General features: G+C 44.2%; 1 protein-coding gene and 2 non-coding genes across 15 annotated transcripts in view; 2 read left to right on the forward strand and 1 right to left on the reverse strand.

Annotated features, from left to right (window-relative positions):
• st3gal3a (ST3 beta-galactoside alpha-2,3-sialyltransferase 3a) overlaps positions 1 to 23,811 on the forward strand; it is a 739,645-nt gene that overhangs the window by 396,934 nt on the left and 318,900 nt on the right. The gene's annotated exons all lie outside the window — the stretch shown is intronic.
• trnai-uau (transfer RNA isoleucine (anticodon UAU)) lies at positions 10,618 to 10,690 on the forward strand. The gene has a single exon. It is a non-coding gene; the product is annotated as a tRNA-Ile (tRNA).
• Positions 12,119 to 12,190, reverse strand: trnad-guc (transfer RNA aspartic acid (anticodon GUC)). The gene has a single exon. It is a non-coding gene; the product is annotated as a tRNA-Asp (tRNA).

Here is a 23,811-nt window from a genome sequence, read left to right on the forward strand (position 1 = left end):
AAGATATCAATTTACTGGTCAGGTGGGCGGAACATTGGCAAATGGAATTCAATCCGGATAAATGTGAGGTAATACATTTGGGGAGTTCTAACAAGGCAAGGGAATACACATTAAATGGCAGCAGGCCAGGTAGATAAGGTGGTTAAAAAGGCATATGGAATACTTTCCTTTATTAGTCGAGGCATGGAATACAAGAGCAAGGAGGTTATGCTTAAAGTGTATAAAACACTGGTTAGGCCGCAGCTGGAGTACTGTGTGCAGTTCTGGTCACCACATTACAGGAAAGACGTGATTGACAGGAAAGGGCAGAGGAGATTTACAAGAATGTTGCCTGGACTGGAGAATTTTGGCTATGAGGAAAAATTGGAGATGCTGGGTCTGTTTTCTTCGGAACAGAAGAGGCTGAGGGTAGACCTGATTGAGGTGTATAAAATTATGAGGGGCCTGGATAGAGTGGATAGGAAGGACCTGTTTCCCTTGGCAGAAGGGTCAACAACCAGGGGGCATAGATTTAAAGTAATTGGGGGGGAGGTTTTGAAGAGATATGAGAGGAAATGTCTTCACCCAGAGGATCGTGGGGGTCTGGAACTCAATGCCTCACCACATTTAAAAAATACTTGGATGTGCACTTAAAGTGCCGTAACCTACAGGGCTATGGACCAAGAGCTGGAAAGTGGGATTAGGCTGGATAGCTTTTGGTCAGCCGGTGCGGACACGATGGGCCGAAATGGCCTCCTTCCATGCTGTAAATTTCTATGATTCTATGACTCCAGTTCCCCTGAATGAAACCCAGATCTCTGTTGCTCAACATTTTCCGACCTTATCTTTGTCACAGAACATTACTCTTGGCCACAATGCTGAAATGAAAGCCACTAGAAAACAAACATTCCAAACCACATTTATAAATCATTCAATTCAGTACTACATAACAAAGTCAACTAATCATCCTTATGCATTCTCATAGTGCCTATCTTCCATGTGCCTTTGCATATCTTAGTGCTCCAATGAAGTGCTACCAGTGTTGCAAAAAATTCCATCATTCTCACTTTTGAAATTAAGGATCATAGCTCTTGTCTGCACGACCTCCTTTGCTGAAATGTCTTTCGTATTTCGGCAACTAGAACTGGTGCAATCTGATCAGAACTCATTTGATCACAACTTCCTCTGAATTGTACTCTACTATTTTGGCTATGTAGTTCAAAATTCTATTGGCATTGTTATTTGCTGTTCTGTATTGGTTAGACATGTTTAGTATCTAGTCTATTCAGACTCCTAAGGCTTGACTTTCCGCTCCTGACTGCCCCAGAGGGGCGGCAATGGCGGCGGTCAGCTCTTCTGGGTGGATGGCCAACTTCCAGCGCCGTGCCGGGGTTTTCATGGCGGGTTTCAGCGGGGCACGGAGCATTACTGTCTGGAAGAGGCGAACTGGAGTGCAACGCCCCTGGTTGCGACGCCTGATTGATTTTTGCCTTCAGCCCGACCCGTAGCGCTGCGTAGAGCACCGTGCTGGGACCCCCTGTGAAAACAGGCAATCCAACCTGTAGCGGCTGCCGAGAGGTACGTAATGTCGACCGTGGGTAAGTATAATTGTTTTTCATTAAATTTTTTTTGTGATTTATATAGTGATGGCGTGAGGTATTTTTGGGGAATGTTTTTGGTGTTTTATATTCCAGGTTTTTTTTTCTCCCCTGGCCTCTCTTAGAGCGCTCCGAGGCCAGCTCTTTAGCTCGGGATTTTCACATGCTAAGCCAGCCTTACGCCCTCAGAGAGGTGTGCAATGCCTCCCTTATCGCTCCGCCCCACACTCAGCGCCCAGCTGCCCAACTTTGCTGACTGAGGCGCTGCCCCGCCGCCATTAACGCCCCCGAAATCTTAAAAGCCGAAAATCCAGCCCCAGGATTCTTTTAGCCTCATCCTTAGCTATTACAACACCATTCATGGAGTACGTGTGTCATCTGTTTTTCCTTCCTACTTTATAATTGTCTGCATTAAATTGCATCCGCAAGCTTTGCCCAATTACACATTTTCTTTAAGCATTTATTCTGAGGATGTGGGTTTATGCTGCATTTATTGCCCATCCCCATTTGCTCTGAGTGATTGTTTTTTTCCTTGAACCGCTGCCATCCTTGTGGTGATTGTGCTCTCACATTGGTGTTGGGTGTAGAATTCTGGGATATTGACCCAGCGATAAGTAGGAATGACAATATATATCCAGTTCAGGATGGTGTGTGACTTGGAGGGGAACACAGAGATGATGCGGTGTCCCCATGACATTACTGCTCTTGTCCTCCTTGGTAGGTGTCGCAGGGATCCACCTCATTATGTACTTTGTGAGCTGCGCCTCTGACTCCACTGCACCTTCTGGTTTGGTATTATCTGCAAATTTGACCACTTTGTCTTGAGTTTCTGAATATGTAAAATAGAAATATTATGTAAAATAGGAAGCCCTGGGACACCCACTCAGTACTTTCTCCTTGCCTCGAGATAACATTTAACAAGCACTCATTTTCTGCCCTTCCGCCCATTCCTTATCCATTCCCATCGTTTACTTTGAATCCCTCCTCCTGCCTCCACCTACCTAGTTTAAGTGATTCTCGATAGTGCCCCAATGTTCTTCAAAAGTCAAATTGTTCATGATATGTTTAGGTGCAGCCTCTTTCTTCGTTACCAGAACTTTTTGTCTTGAAAATGTATCCGGGTTGCGTACAAAAGATGCATCGTTATTTTTTCATCAGATTATGAACCACATATTTACATTCTCCGATTTGTTAAATTTGCATCCCTCACCCTCCCCCCGACCACCCTACTGTTACCCAACATCCTTCATCTTTGAGTTTTGAACGATAGATATGTAAAGAGAAAAAGGTTAGTAAAGACAAACGTAGGTCCTCTGCAGTCAAAATCAGGGGAAGTCATAACAGGGAACAAAGAAATGGCAGACCAATTGAACAAGTACTTTGGTTCGGTATTCGCTAAGGAGGACACAAACAACCTTCCGGATATAAAAGGGGTCAGAGGGTCTAGTAAGAAGGAGGAACTAAGGGAACTCCTTATTAGTCGGGAAATTGTGTTGGGGAAATTGATGGGATTGAAAGCCAATAAATCCCTAAGGCCTGATGGACTGCATCCCAGAGTACTTAAGGAGGTGGCCTTGGAAATAGCGGATGCATTGACAGTCATTTTCCAACATTCCATTGACTCTGGATCAGTTCCTATGGAGTGGAGGGTAGCCAATGTAACCCCACTTTAAAAAAAAGGAGGGAGAGAGAAAACGGAATTATAGACCGGTCAGCCTGACATCGGTAGTGGGTAAAATGATGGAATCAATTATTAAGGATGTCATAGCAGCGCATTTGGAAAGAGGTGACATGATAGGTCCAAGTCAGCATGGATTTGTGAAAGGGAAATCATGCTTGACAAATCTTCTGGAATTTTTTGAGCATGTTTCCAGTAGAGTAGACAAGGAAGAACCAGTTGGTGTGGTGTATTTGGACTTTCAGAAGGCTTTCAACAAGGTTCCACACAAGAGATTAATGTGCAAAGTTAAAGCACATGGGATTGGGGGTAGTGTGCTGATGTGGATTGAGAACTGGTTGGCAGACAGGAAGCAAAGAGTAGGAGTAAATGGGTACTTTTCAGAATGGCAGGCAGTGACTAGTGGGTTACCGCAAGGTTCTGTGCTGGGGCCCCAGCTATTTACATTGTATATTAATGATTTAGACGAGGGGATTAAATGTAGTATCTCCAAGTTTGTGGATGACACTAAGTTGGGTGGCAGTGTGAGCTGCGAGGAGGATGCTATGAGGCTGCAGAGTGATTTGGATAGGTTAGGTGAGTGGGCAAATGCATGGCAGATGAAGTATAATGTGGATAAATGTGAGGTTATCCACTTTGGTGGTAAAAACAGAGAGACAGACTATTATCTGAATGGTGACAGATTAGGAAAAGGGGAGGTGCAACGAGACCTGGGTGTCATGGTACATCAGTCATTGAAGGGTGGCATGCAGGTACAGCAGGCGGTTAAGAAAGCAAATGGCATGTTGGCCTTCATAGCGAGGGGATTTAAGTACAGGGGCAGGGAGATGTTACTACAGTTGTACAGGGCATTGGTGAGGCCACACCTGGAGTATTGTGTGCAGTTTTGGTCTACGTTGAGGAAGGATATTCTTGCTATTGAGGGAGTGCAGCGAAGGTTCACCATACTGATTCCCGGGATGACGGGACTGACATATCAAGAAAGGCTGGATCAACTGGGCTTGTATTCACTGGAGTTCAGAAGAATGAGAGGGGATCTCATAGAAACATTTAAAATTCTGACGGGTTTAGACAGGTTAGATGCAGTAAGAATGTTCCCAATGTTGGGGAAGTCCAGAACCAGGGGTCACAGTCTAAGGATAAGGGGTAAGCCTTTTAGGACCGAGATGAGGAGAAACTTCTTCACCCAGAGAGTGGTGAACCTGTGGAATTCTCTACCACAGAAAGTTGTTGAGGCCAATTCACTAAATATATTCAAATAGGAGTTAGATGTAGTCCTTACTACTAGGGGGATCAAGGGGTATGGCGAGAAAGCAGGAATGGGGTACTGAAATTGCATGTTCAGCCATGAACTCATTGAATGGTGGTGCAGGCTCGAAGGGCCGAATGGCCTACTCCTGCACCTATTTTCTATGTTTCTATCCCGGAAAGTGACTTTTAAGGCCCCTATATTCTCCCTATACTATTTACCCCATATGCAGACTACGAACTGGAGCTTAAGTTCCAGTTGCCAAGGGAGAAATCCTGAGCATGGGTTTTTAAAATTGAAAGCAGGATCTTTAAGCAGGTACTCTACTAATCACGAGCAAAACCTTGTGTGCACCCTAAAATCTACTGGTCCATGATTTTTTTAATTAATTCTGTCTCTAACTCGTTCAATTTTAAATCTGCAGTCTATTCTTTGTTTTAATCGATGTCCTGCATATAAAGAGTCCCAATATTACAGATCTTTTCAAGATGAAGAGCAGTAAGCTGACATTCCCACATCTGTGTTACTGAACATCTCCATTCAATTAACAGAAATCAATATTGGCTATGAGAATACACAGGGTAGTGATCTCGGCAGTCCATGCCTGGATCATGCCTGCTAATAACCTCTCCTGTTGACTCTATATAATAAAGATAGTGAGTTTTCTTTTTCAATTGATTTTCTTACACTTATATTGGAGTCTGTCAATTCATGGTGTTACTTTCATCTTCAAACTGTATCAATGATGCCCTTTGTCCTAGATCACATTAATTTACATCTGTCACCTAATCTCTGAGATCAAATTACTGTTTAATGTACATTGACAGGCATTGGGTGTTATTAACAAATATACTGGACAGTGAATTTTGAGATGTATATACTGTACATTGTTTTTATTGATAGTTACTTTTTAAAATATCATTTTCTATTTCCTTTACATTGACATACAGTGCAGGATCTCAAAATAGTATAATGTGTTCTTAGAATTTTTTTTGGTTGCTGAATTACAGAAATATTCCCTGTGTGCAATATATTCTACCATTTTCTGTGTGAATTGAAAAAATGTATGAAATGAATTACTGAAATGAACTAGAGCAGATAAACATTATTCTGCAATTGTGTACTGATTACTAAATTGTGCAGCCTTTAAAAAAAATTATTGAAACTTTTTGAAAATCCAAATACACTACATCCAGTGGTTCCTCCATAGCCATTCTCCTAGTTACGTCTTAAGGTTTACTAAAAGTTCTGAGAAAAATCTTCCTTGTGCTCTGCAAACCAAACTGAATGGTCAGGATTTTTAGTATCATTCCATTTAAAAGGTTTTTAGTGCTAAGCAGCATGTTGGTGCATCGCTCCACAGAGCAGTAAAATACTTGTTTCTTTCAAGGTCTTAAGTAGGCTGGCAGGTAGAGCCGCAAGATGTTTTGCCCAGCGGGCGGGAGGAAAGGAACTAAAAAGGGCGAGTCATTCCTGGAACTGCCTGCCCTGGTGCACCTTTTAGTGTCAACTGAAGTCATCATCATTATAGGCGGTCCCTCGAACGAGGATGACTTGCTTCCACATGAGTTCACAGATGTTTCAATGAAGGACCCGATGTTCCAGTCCTGAACTCCAATTGAGGGGATGGAAGATGTCTGTGCGTGGATTTTTTTAACGTGTGGTGACTGTTGCACATCGGCCATCACACGGGCTTGACAGAGCTAGGCCTTTATCCAGTAGTATTGAGTCCAAACACCTTTCATGAACACAATCTCTTGACTCTGAGTGATAAATGCAGGGTGCAAGAAGATCACAAAGGATTGAATGGGGGGGGTGGTGGTGAAGAGGGGTAGAATTAAATAATGTATATGTACGTGTTGGTAACTATTTCACACTCTGCACTTTTCAAAGATAAAACACAGTTTATGTAACAAAATCTTTGTTGAAGCCCTGACCATTCAGTTTCATCTGCAGAGCACAAGGGAGATCATTTTTCAGAACTTGTCCCCAGATTAAGTACCCTTTTAAAAATGATTTCTACCCTTGTCATGATATTCCCCTAAGGCACTGCATCCCAACGGGGAAACGTGAGGATATAAAACTCCCGAATAATAAAGTTTAGCTTTGTTTGTCTCTTGAATTGTTGGTCCCAGTGGTATAGTTAGTCAAGTCTGGGTCAAAATAGCTCTTAATCTCACAAGACCGAAGTATTTTCTTGTTCAACTAATGGTCTCAGCAACTGTAGTGACTGTGGCTAATTTCATTCTTGAAGATGAATTATGAGGATTTTGAACAAAGAGAATTCCATTCATTAATGTTTAATGAAATGTGTCCAGTCGTCCTCCTCTACCCTACAGAGGTTGCCATTTTTAAAACTCAAGAGTTGAATTGCTGTAAAAGTTTCTGTGGGAATGAAAAATATTCTCATTACCCAGAGCAAAAATATGCACTAATAAATCACCATGGCATAGCTAGCAACTGCATACAGCATCTTAGAAGTTAGATAACAACTTGAGATTGTCCACTCCTGTTGTATAAACTGAATTTATGGAGACACATGGTGTCTGGAGAATTTGACTGAGCCATTTTTTTGTTGCTTCCGTTATTTTAACCCACCAAATGTGATTTTTACTGACCAAATTCTTGGTCTTAAATGAGTATAATGCATCTTTATTGGCTGCTGCAGAATACAGCATTAAGCCAGAAAGGACCAGTGAAACCATTCCCTCCCAGTGTAAACAGAACAGTAACAGACAAATCAATGCTTGTTTTACAAAAGCAAAATATTGCGGATGCTGGAATCTGAAATAAAAATAGAAAATGCTGGAAATCTCAGCGGGTCAGGCAGCATCTGTGGAGAGAAAAACAGTTAACTTTTCGGGTCGATGGCCCTTCATCAGAACTGGCGAATGTTTGAAAAGAACACATTCCTAAGAAGCACTGAAAGTGGGAGGGGAAGAAAGAACAAAAGGGAAGGTCTGTGATGGGGTGGAAGGCAGGAAAGATTAGAGAGACAAAAGGGATGATGGGCCAAATTGAAATGGGAATGCCAGGAGTTAGAAAAAGATTAGTCAAGATAGGGTGTGAATGGCAGGATAATGACCAGCTGCCATTGGAGACAAGGAGAAAAAAATATAGGCGGGGGGGCGGGCGGTGGAAGGGAACGAAAGATGGGCAGCAGTTGTGCTCTGAAATTGTTGAACTCGATGTTGAGTTCAGAAGGCTATAAAGCACCTAAACAAATGATGAGGTGCTGTTCCTCAAGCTTGTGTTGAGCTTCATTGGAACAGTGCAGGTGTCTGAGGGCGGAGATATCAGAGTGGAATGGAGTGGAGAATTAAAGTATCTCTGCAAGTTGGAAAGAAAAAAAAGAACTTACTTTTATACAGCGCATTTCAGGAATTCCCAAAGCACTTCACAACCTTTTGAAGTGTAGTCACTATTGAAATGTCGCCATGTATGCCAGACAATTTGCACACACTAAGGTTCCACAAGCAGTGAAGTGATGAATGACCAAATAATCTGTATAGTGGTGTTGATTGAGAGATAAAAATTGGCCAGGATAACTCCCCTGCTCTTCTTTGAATATTGCCATTTACATTCACCCGAGAGGGTAGATGAGACCTTGGTTTAAAGTCTCATCTGAAAGATGGCAACTCCAACAGCACAGCACTTCCTCATTTTGCACTGAAGTGATAGCCTAGATTATTTTTCTGACTGAGGTGTGAGTGCTATCAGTGAGCAAATGTTGACACAGAAAATTCTCCAGGTCCCTATGCCACTCTATATTTTTATACATATTTTTATTTTTATTTTTATCCATGTAACTACCAAATTAAAAGTGATTGAGGTGCCATCAAAAAGCATTTGATGAATATGATACATATCCAATGCATAACACAAGTAAGCAATTGTGCAATTTTGCTATATTTACTTATTGGATAATTATTATTTCCAATTATTCCTTAACAAGAAACCTCCACCGTCTACCACTTCTGATTTCAAAAGAAATACATGCCAATGATGATGCTCTTGCAGGTAACAAGAGGATAGTTGGGCTTTTTCTTGTTGATGGTAATTTGATGGCATTTATGTGGTGTGACGATTACAAGCTACTTGTCAACCCAAGTCTGGATGTTGTCCAAGTCCTGTTTCATTGTCAGAAGAGTTGTAAATGGAGCGGAGCACTGGAATTGTCAAGGGACAGCCTGACTCTTGACATTATGATGGATGATTGATTTAAGCAGCTGAAGATAGTTGGGCTGAGGGCGCTACATTATTGCAAACTCTCGCATAGTTAAAAACAGACTCAGGCTTAAATTCTATCAAGCTCATGATCTGCATCGAGAAAGAAATTTATCACTATGCACTAATTAGTACTTGAAGATTTTAGCCAAATTTGAGAATAAATTAGTAGTATAATAATAGAGAAGCACCTAGAAATACAAAAATATGTATAAAAATAAGGAATGGAAATATAAGACTATTGAAAGGCAAGCTAAATTGGACATCATATGCACCTTAAACATAAATGAAAGAAATCCAGTCCAGTTTCTAAATGTCTGTGTTAGGAAAAATGTTAAAGGTTGGTCCAATACCCTTTAACCTACATAAACTGAATATTGTCAGTTCGAGTAACATATTCTTCAAGCGCTGCAAGTGATCTAGCGTCTACTATAATCTTACAGTATGCTCAACTCATGGAGCTCAGAATCGGGGGGAGTAGATAATATCGAATTGGTCTTTCTAGTCAGATTTATTGACATGCTCTTCTCAGCACTGTGTTGTCTGCCCACTGTACAGTTCTGTCTATATCTCCCTGTAGTGATTCAATTGTTGCACATAAAAACATAAGAAATAGGAGCAGGAGTAGGCCATACGGCCCCTTGAGCCTGCTCCGCCATTCAGTAAGATCGTGGCTGATCCGATCATGAACTCAGCTCCACTTTCCCGCCGGCTCCCCATAACCTCTTATCCTCTTATTGTTTAAGAAACTGTCTATTTCTGTCTTAAATTTATTCAATGTCCCAGCTTCCACAGCTCTCTGAGGCCGCGAATTCCTCAGATTTACAACTCTCTGAGAGAAGAAATTTCTCCTCATCACTGTGTTAAATGGGCGGCCCCTTATTCTAAGATCATGCCTTCTAGTTCTAGTCTCCCCCATCAGTGGAAGCATCCACCTTGTCATGCCCCCTTTTGTGTTTCATGCACAAGTACCCGCAGGTCCTGCTGTACTGCAGCACTTTCAGTTAAGAAGTTAACCACTTTGTGGAGCATGATAACAACAAACGAGCAATGCAACCTTTGGTGATATCCATTAGGCCACTGATGAAGGTGAGAATCAAAGTGTGGCTACAGGTGCCTGAAGAACCCATGAACAAAGGTTACAGCAAGAAAATAAACATCCATTTATTAAATAAAAATAGAAACACTGTTAGAAACACTCAGCAGATCAGGCAGCATCAGTGGAGAGAGACACAAAGTTAATGTTTTAGGTTGATGACCTTTCATCAGAACTGGAAGAAGTTTGAGATTTAACTTGAGTTTATGAGCAAGTACAAAGCCAGGGAAAAAAGGGGTTGGGAGAGATAGGATGGAGGGCAGGAATGATTAAATGACAGAAGAATGATGGTGCAAGGCATAAGTGGAAGGTAATGGGACAATAAAGAAACAAATAATGGATCCAAAGGAAGTGTAAATGCTTACAGCAAGAACCATTACCATCAGCTGCTGTCTGAGAAAATGCGAGCGGTAGTTATGATCAATGTTGAGCCTGGAAGGCTGTAAATGTGCCTAATCGAAAGATGTGGTGCTGTTTCTTGAGTTTGTGTTCATTGGAACAGTGTAGGAGGCTGAGGTCAGAGTGGAAGTGGGATGGAGAATTAAAGTGGCAAGCGACTGGAAGCTCAGGGTCACGCTTACAGACTGAATGGTGATGTTTGGGTCCTGAACTTAAGGAAAGGTAACTTCGATGGTATGAGATGTGAATTGGCTAGGATAGACTGGCAAATGATAATTAAAGGGTTGACGGTAGATAGGCAATGGCAGGCATTTAAAGATCACATGAATGAACTACAACAATTGTACATCCCTGTCTGGAGTAAAAGTAAAACGGGGAAGGTGGCTCAACGGTTTCTGTAGTGTAATGGTTATCACGTTTGCTTTATACGCAAAAGGTTCCTGGTTCGATCCCAGCCAGAAATTTAAATAAGTGTTCCCTGGTAGTCTTGTGGTTAGGATTTGATGCTCTCACTGCCGTGACCTGGGTTCGATTCCCGGTCAGAGAAAGCATTTTAAACTTTTACAGATATATAAAACGGAAAAGAGTGACTAAAGTAAATGTTGGTCCCTTAGAAGATGAGAAGGGGGATTTAATAATGGGAAATGTGGAAATGGCGGAGACTTTAAACAATTATTTTGCTTCAGTCTTCACAGTGGAAGACACAAAAACCATGCCAAAAAGTGCTGGTCACAGGAATGTGGGAAGGGAGGACCTTGAGACAATCACTATCACTAGGGGGGTAGTGCTGGACAGGCTAATGGGACTCAAGGTAGACAAGTCCCCTGGTCCTGATGAAATGCATCTCAGGGTATTAAAAGAGATGGCGGAAGTTACAGCAGATGCATTCGTTATAATCTACCAAAATTCTCTGGACTCTGGGGAGGTACCAGCGGATTGGAAAGCAGCTAATGTAACGCCTCTGTTTTAAAAAGGGGGCAGACAAAAGGCAGGCAACTATAGGCCGGCTAGTTTAACATCTGTAGTGGGGAAAATGCTTGAAACTATCATTAAGGAAGAAATAGTGGGACATCTAGATAGGAATAGTGCAATCCAGCAGACGCAGCATGGATTCACGAAGGGGAAATCATGTTTAACTAATTTACTGGAATTCTTTGAGGATATAACGAGCATGGTGGATAGAGGTGTACCGATGGATGTGGTGTATTTAGATTTCCAAAAGGCATTCGATAAGGTGCCACACAAAAGGTTACTGCAGAAGATAAAGGTACGCGGAGTCAGAGGAAATGTATTAGCATGGATAGAGAATTGGCTGGCTAACAGAAAGCAGAGAGTCGGGATAAATGGGTCCTTTTCGGGTTGGAAATCGGTGGTTAGTGGTGTGCCACAGGGATCGGTGCTGGGACCACAACTGTTACAATATACATAGATGACCTGGAAGAGGGGACAGAGTGTAGTGTAACAAAATTTGCAGATGACACAAAGATAAGTGGGAAAGCGGGTTGTGTAGAGGACACAGAGGGGCTGCAAAGAGATTTAGATAGGTTAATCCAATGGGCTAAGGTTTGGCAGATGGAATACAATGTCGGAAAGTGTGAGGTCATCCACCTTGGGGGAAAAAAAACAGTAAAAGGGAATATTATTTGAATGGGGAGAAATTACAACATGCTGAGGTGCAGAGGGACCTGGGGGTCCTTGTGCATGAAACTCATGAAACTCTTAGAGTCTACCTGCAAAACATAAAACATTAAACCGTGCCACCCGACCTGGGTGACACACCAGACATTTACAAGGCCCAAAGAACAATGACCCCGACGTGATTTGAACACACAACCTTCTGATCTGGAGTCAGACACACTACCGTTACACCATGAGGCCTACAAAACAACGACCTCCCCGTTGGGGAATTGAACCCCGGTCTCCCGCGTGACAGGCGGGGATACTCACCACTATACTAACGAGGAACTGACCTCATGAAACTCTTTTAGAGTCTACCTGCAAAACATAAAACATTTATCCGTGCCACCCGACCTGGATGACACACCAGACATTTACAAGGCCCTTTTTTTGTGTGTTTTTCTTTTTTTTGGTTTTTTTTTGGGCGCTAAAATCAAATTTTTCCAAGTGCCCCCTATAAAAGGGGAGGGGGACACTAAAAGCACCGGCAATTAAAACAAATTAAACTTTAAAACGTAAAATCAAATTAAAATTTGGTTGCCGGGCGTGATGATGCACTCCAGTCCCTCCGGTGCCCACCTCTCGCGGAAGGCCGCGAGCGTACCGGTGGACACCGCGTGCTCCATCTCCAAGGACACCCTGGACCGGATGTAAGAGCGGAAGAGAGGCAGACAGTCAGGTTGAACGACCCCCTCGACCGCCCGCTGCCTGGACCCTTGGCCGTGCCCAGGAGCAGTCCTACGAGGAGGCCTTCGGACCTACCCGCTCCCCTCCGCACAGGGTGCCCAAAGATCAGGAGAGTGGGACTGAAGTGCAGCCAGAATTTCAGGAGCAGCCCCTTCAAATAATAAAACAGGGGCTGCAACCTTGTGCATTCCATAAAAACATGGAACACGGACTCTTCCAGACCGCAGAAGTTGCAGGCGGCCTGGGAGTCCATGAACCGGCTTAAAAATTTGTTGCACGGCACTGCTCCGTGCACCACCCTCCAGGCCAAGTCCCCGATGAATAGTGGGAGGACCCCTGCGTAGAGTGCCCTCCATCGGGGACCCCCGCCTCCTCCGGACGGCAAGATGGTACGCCATGGCGTGTCCGGACGGCCGGCGAGGATGGCAAAGTTGAGAGTGTGCAGGAGCAGCCTGTACAGGAAACCCCTCCGCGCGGAACTGAAAGGCACGGAGGGGATTTCCCCGAGGCGGCTCAAGTTGTGAGGCGCCGGCTCCCGAGGGATGTTCCGGGGTTTGGCGCCGATGAGGAATTCCGTCCGGACGGGGGTCAGTTCGGACGGGATCTCCCCACGTGCTTGAGCCTCCTCGATGCACCTAACGGAGTCAGGGCCCAGAGCTGTTTTTAGCGACTGGATGGCATCGGCCGCGTGGCGGACGTTGGCAGAATTTAGGCGCCGCGCCAGCGTGTCTGGCGCCATCCAGCCCACTCCTCCGCCATCGAGCAGGTCCCTGACCCTGGTCACCTCACCAGCCACAGCCCTCTCTTCCGACCGCCACATAAAACCTCGGTCGTGGAGGTACGGATTCCCGAGCAGCGGCTCCTGCAGGACGGCCGCCACTCCAGCCGGCGGAGAGCTGCGCTTGGTGGAGACTTTGTTCCAGACCCTGATGAGTTCCTTGTAAAAGACAGGCAGCTCCCGGAGGGCGGTCCTGACACCCCCCAAGTTCACAAACAGGAGCTGCGTGTCATAATTGAGGTCGCGCTGCTGGCGGAAGAAATGCGTCGCCAGAGCACACCACCTAGGAGGGGGCTCGACGTAAAGGTATCTCTGCAGGGTCTGAAGACGGAAAGTCGCGAGCTGGGCGCTGACGCACACCAACGACTGACCGCCCTCCTCAAGCGGGAGACTCAAGACCGCAGCAGAGACTCAGTGCTTCCTGTTGTTCCAGAAGAAGTCCACCAGCTTCTTCTGTATCTTGGCGACAAACGCAGGGGGAGGGGTCAAAGTGACCAGCCGGTACCACAACATTGCGGCCACCAGCTGGTTTATGACTCGCGCTCGACCCCTGTAGGACAGCACTCGGAGCAGTCCTGTCCAGCGCCCTAGGCGAGCGGTGACCTTGGCCTCCAGCTCCTGCCAGTTCGCTGGCCAGGCTCCCTCGTCGGGGCTAAGGTAGACTCCCAGATAGAGGAGATGGGTCGTGCTCCAGGCAAAAGGCCTGAGCTCCTCCGGCAGGGAGTCCACCCGCCACTGACCCACCAGGAGTCCGGAACATTTCTCCCAGTTGATCCTGGCGGAGGACGCGGCCGAGTAAATCTCCTGGCACTCACACATCCTCCGCAGGACTGACCTCATGAATCCCAAAAAAGTTAGTTTGCAGGTGCAGCAGGTAATCAGGAAGGCGAATGGAATGTTGGCCTTCATTGCGAGAGGGATGGAGTACAAAAGCATGGAGGTCCTGCTGCAGCTGTACAGGGTATTGGTAAGGCCGCACCTGGAGTACTGTGTGCAGTTTTGGTCACCTTACTTAAGGAAGGATATACTAGATTTGGAGGGGGTACAGAGACGATTCACTAGGCTGATTCTGGAGATGAGGGGGTTACCTTATGATGATAGATTGAGTAGACTGGGTCTTTACTCGTTGGAGTTCAGAAGGATGAGGGGTGATCTTACAGAAACATTTAAAATCATGAAAGGGATAGACAAGATAGAGGCAAAGAGGTTGTTTCCACTGGTAGGGGAGTCTAGAACTAGGGGGCACAGCCTCAAAATACAGGGGAGCCAATTTAAAACCGAGTTGAGAAGGAATTTCTTCTTCCAGAGGGTTGTGAATCTGTGGAATTCTCTGCCCAAGGAAGCAGTTGAGGCTAGCTCATTGAATGTATTCAAGTCACAGATAGATAGATTTTTAACCAATAAGGGAATTAAGGGTTACGGGGAGAGGGTGGGTAAGTGGAGCTGAGTCCACGGCCAGATCAGCCATGATCTTATTGAATGGCGGAGTAGGCTCGAGGGGCTAGATGGCCTACTCCTGTTCCTAATTCTTATGTTCTTATGTAAAACGGGGAAGTTGGCTCAACCCGTGGCTAACAAAGGAAATTAAGGATAGTGTTAAATCCAAGGAAGAGGCATAAAAATTGGCCAGAAAAAGCAGCAAACCTGAGGACTGGCAGAAATTTAGAATTCAGCAGAGGAGGACAAAGAGTTTAATTAGGAGGGGGAAAATAGAGTATGAGAGGTTGCTTGCCGGGAACATAAAAACTGACTGCAAAAGCTTCTGTAGATATGTGAAGAGAAAAAGATCAGTGAAGACAAACGTCGGTCCCTTGCAGTCAGATTCAGGTGAATTTATAATGGGGAACAAAGAAATGGCAAACTAGTTGAACAAATACTTTGGTTCTGCCTTCACGAAGGAAGACACAAAAAACCTTCCGGAAACACTAAGGGACCGAGGGTCTAGCAAGAAGGAGGAACTGAAGGAAATCCTTACTAGGCGGGAAATTGTGTTAGGGAAATTGATGAGTTTAAAGGCCGATAAATCCCCGGGGCCTGATAGTTTGCATCCCAGAGTACTGAAGGAAGTGGCCCTAGAAATAGTGGATGCATTGGTGATCATTTTCCAACAGTATATCGACTCTGGATCAGTTCCTATGGACTGGAGGATAGCTAATGTAACATCACTTTTTAAAAAAGGAGGGAGAGAGAAAACGGGTCGTTATAGACCGGTTAGCCTGACATCAGTAGTGGGGAAAATGTTGGAATCAATTATTAAAGATGAAATAGCAGCGCATTTGGAAAGCAGTGACAGGATCGGTCCAAGTCAGCATGGATTTATGAAAGGGAAATCATGATTGACAAATCTTCTGGAACTTTTTGAGGATGTAACTAGTAGAGTAGACAAGGGAGAACCAATGGATGTGTTGTATTTGGACTTTCAAAAGGCTTTTGACAAATTCCCACACAAGAGATTGGAGTGCAAAATTAAAGCACATGGTATTGGGGGTAATGTACTGACGTGGATAGAGAACTGGTTGGCAGACAGGAAGCAGAGAGTCGTGATATATAGGTCCCTTTAAGAATGGCAGGCAGTGACTAGTGGGGAGCTGCAGGGCTCAGTGCTGGGACCTCAGCTATTTATAATATACATTAATGATTTAGATGAAGGAATTGAGTGTAATATCTCCAAATTTGCGGATGACACTAAGTTGGGTGGCGGTGTGAGCTGTGAGGAGGACGCTAAGAGGCTGCAGGGTGACTTGGACAGGTTAGGTGTGTGGGCAAATGTATGGCAGATGCGGTATAATGTGGATAAATGTGAGGTTATCCACTTTAGGGGCAAAAACACGAAGGCAGAATATCTGAATGGCGGCAGATTAGGAAAAGGGGAGGTGCAACGAGACCTGGGTGTCATGGTGCATCAGTCATTGAAAGTTAGAAACATAGAAAACAGGAGTAGGCCATTCGGCCCTCCGAGCCTGCACCGCTATTCAATGAGTTGATGGCTGACCATGCAACTTCAGTACCCCATTCCTGCTTTCTCGCCATACCCCTTGATCCCCCTAGTAGTAAGGACTACATCTAACTCCTTTTTGAATATATTTAGTGAATTGGCCTCAACAACTTTCTGTGGTAGAGAATTCCACAGGTTCACCACTCTGTGGGTGAAGAAGTTTCTCCTCGTCTCGGTCTTAAATGGCTTACCCCTTATCCTTAGACTGTGACCCCTGGTTCTGGACTTCCCCAACATTGGGAACATTTTTCCAGCATCTAACTGTCTAAACCCGTCAGAATTTTAAATGTTTCTATGAGATCCCCTCTCATTCTTCTGAACTCCAGTGAATACAAGCCCAGTTGATCCAGTCTTTCTTGATAGGTCAGTACCGCCATCCCGGGAATCAGTCTGGTGAACCTTCGCTGCACTCCCTCAATAGCAAGAATGTCCTTCCTCAAGTTAGGAAACCAAAACTGTACACAATACTCCAGGTGTGGCCTCACCAAGGCCCTGTACAACTGTAGCAACACCTCCCTGCCCCTGTACTCAAATCCTCTCGCTATGAAGGCCAACATGCCATTTGCTTTCTTAACCGCCTGCTGTACCTGCATGCCAACCTTCAATGACTGATGTACCATGACACCCAGGTCTCGTTGGCATGCAGGTACAGCAGGCGGTGAAGAAGGCAAATGGTATGTTGGCCTTCATAGTTAGGGGATTTGAGTATAGGAGCAGAGAGGTCTTACTGCAGTTGTACAGGGTCTTGCTGAGGCCTCGCCTGGAATATTGTGTTCAGTTTTAGTCTTCTAATCTGAGGAAGGACATTCTTGCTCTTGAGGGAGTGCAGCGAAGGTTCACCAGACTGATTCCCGGGATGGCAAGACTGACATATGAGGGGAGACTGGATTGACTGGGCCTGTATTCCATGGAGTTCAGAAGGATGAGAGGGGATCTCATAGAAACATAGAAAATTCTGACGGGACTGGACAGGTTAGATGCAGGAAGACTGTTCCCGATGTTGGGGAAGTCCAGAAGCAGGGGACATAGTCGAAGGATAACGGGTAAGCCATTTAGGACTGAGATGAGGAGAAACTTCTTCACTCAGAGAGTTGTTAACCTGTGGAATTCCCTACCGAAGAGAATTGTTGATGCCAGTTCATTGGATATATTCAAGAGGGAGTTAGATATGGCCCTTACGGGCTAAAGGGATCAAGGGGTATGGAGCGAAAGCATGAAAGGGGTACTGAGGTGAATGATCAGCCATGATCTTCTTGAATGGTGGAGCAGGCTCGAAGGACCGAATGGCCTACTGCTGCACCTATTTTCTATGTTTCTAGATTACCCATGAGTAATGTCATAAGAAATCTACTACTTAAAAAAAAAAATTATATCCAGAGCTGTGTTTTCCTTTGAATGTTGGTGTTCAGGCCATTGAAGGTCTTAATCTTGACTATTTAGTTACATTTGGCATGGGAAAGTTCTTATATGTAAGTTACTGCACCAGAACATATTCACTATTTTTCATCTTGACAAATGGTAGAATAGGCCAGGGCATGTTTGTGCTTTCTTCAGAATTATATATTCCACTATCTGAGAGAGCACTTTTTCTGTGATCCTTTCACTGTGGCATGACGCCTTTCCCTTTTTATCAGTCTTTATTTCAAAGAATCAAAGTAAATGCCAGAATACAATAGTTTCTTCCTTTTCCTTTGAACATATTACACCTTATTTTCTTACAGCATTTGGTGGTTGATAAGCAGTCCCTTTTGCTGTTTGTCTTGGGAATGCTTGCATATGTCACACCTAGATATGCATGCCTCTAAATCCTTCTTTGTCACAAGACAGAAAACCACTCCGAGATCTCAGAGACAACTTTGGATTCTGATGTAGCTTAAATCAATTCTGCACTGCACTCTTCTCTCATATGGTGTGGAATAACTACCTGATTGCACTTGAATATCAGCCCATCCTATATGGTGAGATCATCTCTGATGTTGAGATGCACGGCAATCTGGGTTGGCATTACAATTATGTCGGGCCATCCATTGCTAATTAATCTCAATAATTTCTGATCATCTACTCCAGCAGCTAGCCGAATCCTGGTCAGTTCATCCTCAGATCAAGGGTAAGCATTGCAGCATGTTTTTCTGTTTCCATTTTGAATCTGCCAATTAATATGACTTTCACATTTTCAATCTTTCTGGCCTAATGCAGTGGATATGCTCTGATCAGCGCATAACTAGGAACAGCATCATGCCTTTCTTATAGACAACATAAAATTTTAACTTTTGAAAACTTAACATAATTTACTGGAACCTTTAATATGTATTAATGAGACTGCTTTTCAAACTGGCTTCAAGTGATTAATGATTACTTTGCGCAGAAAATTTTCTTTTCGATTTTAATGTGGCATCTGACATTCCTTTAGTTGAAATGGATCCACGGCACGACCCTGGACACCGTGGACCACTTCCCATATCTCGGGAGTCTCCTATCAATAAGAGCAAGCATCGACGATGAAATCCAACACCACCGCCAATGCAGTCTTCGGCCGCCTGAGGAAAAGAGTGTTTGAAGACCAGGCCCTCAAAACTGCCACCAAGTTCATGGTCTACAGGGCTGCAGTAATACCTGCCCTCCTGTATGGCTCAGAGACATGGACCATGTACAGTAGACACCTCAAGTTGCTGGAGAAATATCATCAATGATGTCTCCGCAAGCTCCTACAAATCCTCTGGGAGAACAGGCACATCAGCATCAGCGTCCTCATTCAGGCTAACATCACCAGCATTAAAGCACTGACCACACTCGATCAGCTCCGCTGGGCAGGCCACATTGTCCGCATGCCAGACACGAGACTCCCAAAGCAAGTGCTCTACTCTGAGCTCCTTCACAGCAAATGAGCCAAAGGTGAGCAGCGGAAACGCTACAAGGACACCCTCAAAGCCTCCCTGATAAAGTGCAACATCCCCACTGACACCTGGGAGTCCCTGGCCCAAGACCGCCCTAAGTGGAGGAAGTGCATCCGAGAGGGCGCTGAGCACCTGATGTCTCAACGCCGAGAGCATGTAGAAATCAAGCGCAGACAGCAGAAAGAGCGTGCGGCAAACCAGTCCCACCCACCCCTTCCCTCAACGATTATCTGTCCCACCTGTGACAGAGTCTGTGGCTCTCGTATCGGACTGTTCGGCCACCAAAGAACTCACTTCAGGAGTGGAAACAAGTCTTCCTCGATTCCGAGGGACTGCCTATGATGATGATGATGATGAGTTGAAATGGGTGGCATTCAGATTTTTACAAATCTTTTATTCACCCTGTTCATTTGAATGAATGATGACACCATACAAAAATGTGCGCAAAATGTAATGTGGCCCTTTAGATTGGATTAAGGATCCCACTTAATTACCTTAGCATTAACCTTCGTCGATCTGTTTGTGACATAGTTTTCGGAAATTGTCTCCAATGGGTGAACATGTCGACTTCTGTACTACAGCAAGTGCTGTTGAAAAAAATTCCGTCACATGAAATTTTGACCCAGAAAGTCTCATCATTTGGTTACTGTGTGGGAAATGAAGTAGAAAATACTGGAGGATATGTAATTTCACCACTATGAATAGAACCAGAACAGAGCAGTACCACAAAGGTGCACTGATAGAAGACATTCTCGGAGAAGAGGATCAGTAGTGTCAAATGCAGCAGAGAGGGAAAGGTTGAGGAGGGACAGCAAGCTGTTGTCATAGTCGCAGAAGGATGACGGTGTCATTTGTGACTTTGACTAGAAACAGAGAAACATAGAAAATAGGTGGAGGATTAGGCCATCCTGCCCTTCGAGCCTGCACCACCATTGATTAAGATCATGGCTGATCATTCACCTCAGTACCCCTTTCCTGCTTTCTCTCCATACCTCTTGATCCCTTTAGCCGTAAGGGCCATATCTAACTCCCTCTTGAATATATCCAATGAACTGGCATCAACAACTCTCTGCGGTAGGGAATTCCACAGGTTAACAACACTCTGAGTGAAGAAGTTTCCCCTCATCTCAGTCCTAAATGGCTTACGCCTTATCCTTAGACTGTGTCCCCTGGTTCTGGACTTCCCCAACATCAGGAACATTCTTCCTGCATCTAACCTGCCCAGTCCCGTCAGAATTTTCTATGTTTCTATGAGATCCCCTCTCATCCTTCTAAACTCCAGTGAATACAGGCCCAGTCGATCCAGTCTCTCCTCATATGTCAGTCCTGCCATCCCTGGAATCAGTCTGGTGAACCTTCGCTGCACTCCTTCAATAGCAAGAATGTCCTTCCTCAGATTAGGAGACCAAAACTGAACACAATATTCTAGGTGAGGCCTCACCAAGGCCCTGTACAACTGCAGTAAGATCTCCCTGCTCCTATACTCAAATCCCCTAGCTATGAAGGCCAACATACCATTTGCCTTCTTCACCGCCTGCTGTACCTGCATGCCAACTTTCAATGACTGATGTACCATGACACCCTGGTCTCGTTGCACCTGCCCTTTTCCTAATCTGGACTTCCCCAACATCAGGATATTCTGCCTTCGTGTTTTTGCCCCCAAAGTGGATAACCTCACATTTATCCACATTATACTGCATCTGCCATGAATTTCCCCACTCACCTAACCTGTCCAAGTTACCCTGCAGCCTCTTAGCGTCCTCCTCACAGCTCACACCGTCACCCACCTTAGTGTCATCCGCAAATTTGGAAATATTACACTCAATTCCTTCATCTAAATCATTAATGTATATTTTAAATAGCTGGGCTACCAGCACTGAGCCCTGCAGCACCCCACTAGTCATTGCCTGCCATTCTGAAAAGAACCCGTTTATCACGACTCTCTGCTTCCTGTCTGCCAACCAGTCCTCTATCCACGTCAGTACATTACCCCCAATACCATGTGCTTTGATTTTGCACTCCAATCTCTTGTGTGGGACCTTGTTAAAAGCCTTTTGAAAGTCCAAATACACCACATTTTTCTCCCTTGTCTACTCTACTAGCTACATAGAAACATAGAAAATAGGTGCAGGAGTAGGCCATTCGGCCCTTCGAGCCTGCACCGCCATTCATGAGTTCATGGCTGAACATGCAACTTCAGTACCCCATTCCTGCTTTCTCGCCATACCCCTTGATCCCCCTAGTAGTAAGGACTACATCTAACTCCTTTTTGAATATATTTAGTGAATTGGCCTCAACAACTTTCTGTGGTAGAGAATTCCACAGGTTCACCACTCTCTGGGTGAAGAAGTTTCTCCTCATCTCGGTCCTAAATGGCTTACCCCTTATCCTTAGACTGTGACCCCTGGTTCTGGACTTCCCCAACAGTGGGAACATTCTTCCTGCATCTAACCTGTCTAAACCCGTCAGAATTCTAGAAGATTTGGCAAGCATGATATTTCCCTTTCATAAATCCATGCTGACTTGGACCGAACCTGTCACTGCTTTCCAAATGCGCTGCTATTTCATCTTTAATAATTGATTCCAACATTTTCCCCACTACTGATGTCAGGCTAACCGGTCTATAATTACCCATTTTCTGTTTCCTTTTTCAAAAAGTGATGTTACATTAGCTATCCTCCAGTCCATAGGAACTGTTCCAGAGTCGATAGACTTTTGGAAAATGATCACCAATGCATCCACTATTTCTAGGACCACTTCTTTAATACTCTTGGATACAGACCATCCGGCCCCACGAATTTCAGTGCTGTTGACATTGGAGGGTTTCAAACAGAGTCATGGGAGAGGTAGATGCATGATTGCAAGGCGTGTTCCAGGGCTTTGGAAAAAAAGGGAAGATTTGAGATAGGATGATAATTGGAGAGAATGCAAGGGTTTAAAATGGTTAGGGATGGTTTGAGTAGGGATGTAATGATAGCTACTTTGAAAGATACAAGGACAATTCAGGAAGATAATGATGGGCTGATAGTGTCAGCATGCAAAGAACTGAGGAGGGAATGTTAGATGAGCTGAGAGGGTAGGGGCATCGAGGAAGCAGGTGCTGGGCCTCATGGAAAAGATAAGTTTGGTGAAGGCAGGAAGGAGATCTGGAATAAGGATTAGATGGGGATGGTTTTGAAGAGGGAAGGAATAAGAACTCTGTTCTAATATGAATGACTTCAATTTTGGACACAGTGCATACATTTAGAATGTGAGGAAAGAATGGATGGAATTGACGGTGAAGGTCAGAGGAGATAGTTGGTAATTGAAAGTAGAAGTTTGGAATTGCTTCCACTTTCTGAAATAAATATGTAGTCATGAAATGAAAAAAGTTAAATTTTTATATACTCCTTTTCACATTCTCAGTCTTGCAAAGTGACATGCATCAATCGATTTTACGGTTACACAGGTTAGTTTTGAGATGTTCTTCATATCACATTTTTTTCACTTGAAACTGATTTTTATATAGGCCTTTATATCTGATTTCATGCACTGTCAACTGCAGTTCGTAGTTTAGTATCACAGTGACAAGTGTTTAAGATGTCTATCCTCCTAGCACAATACCAAGTTGTGAAACATCCACCTGGGATTCTCAGCTTGCACCCACCGGAAACAACTTCAGTGGCTTCACAAAAGATTAAAGTAAAATCATATCCCCATTCAGCCGCCCAACTCCGCAACTTCTGGTACTGATGGCACAAAAACATTGGCTCCATCCAATCCTGTGCCATAGTCACTTAAACCTTCAAAAACCATTTACACAGTGTAAGAATTATTAATATTACCACTGTCAAATTCCTACACCAATCAATACATTAGTTTGGCATCAATTGGAATGAAAGCATATCACTACGTGAAACTTTGTCACTGACAGGTGACAGCTGGATGCCATTTTTAATGCTAGCTGGCAATTAGTTTTACTTTCTAGTTACTGCCCCATCAGTGCTGATCTGTGTCTTCATATCCCAGTTGGCACTTGCACCCAGCACTCTTCAGTGCAGAGACTTCTTATTCCTGTCTTGCGCAATACCTTAGCTGGTGCCGGTTATTCAGCTTCCCAAAGTGCAGTGGATTAAAAGAGACATTGGTTACCATGGGGTGACGAACAGCAAATATCATTTTTTTGTAAGTCTTTGTCATATATTTCAGTGTTGCAGTACTGTGTTTTTATCACTAGAGGCCCCTGATAAGCTATGGAAATCAAAATTTTTCAAGGTGACATTTATAGATGCTGTAGTATTTTGGTTACTCCATTTTATTTCAGTTTACTCTACAGTCTTGCAGATTACACTGATGCTTTCTGCACTTTAGAGTCAGCTAAAAGCAGGTTGTAGGCTAGGGAATTGTGTAATTTCCCTCTGCTGTACAACCTTATACTCACTGTATTAACCTAGCAGGATTATCTTTTAAACCTGGTTTTAATCCCAAACATACAATAATGGAGGTCAGAACTAAATTGACATGCCATGGACAAAATACTGTATTTTATTGCAAGAAGAACAGGAATATAGATTC

This window comes from Pristiophorus japonicus, chromosome 8, assembly GCF_044704955.1.
Source record: "Pristiophorus japonicus isolate sPriJap1 chromosome 8, sPriJap1.hap1, whole genome shotgun sequence".
NCBI classification, from domain to species: domain Eukaryota; kingdom Metazoa; phylum Chordata; class Chondrichthyes; family Pristiophoridae; genus Pristiophorus; species Pristiophorus japonicus.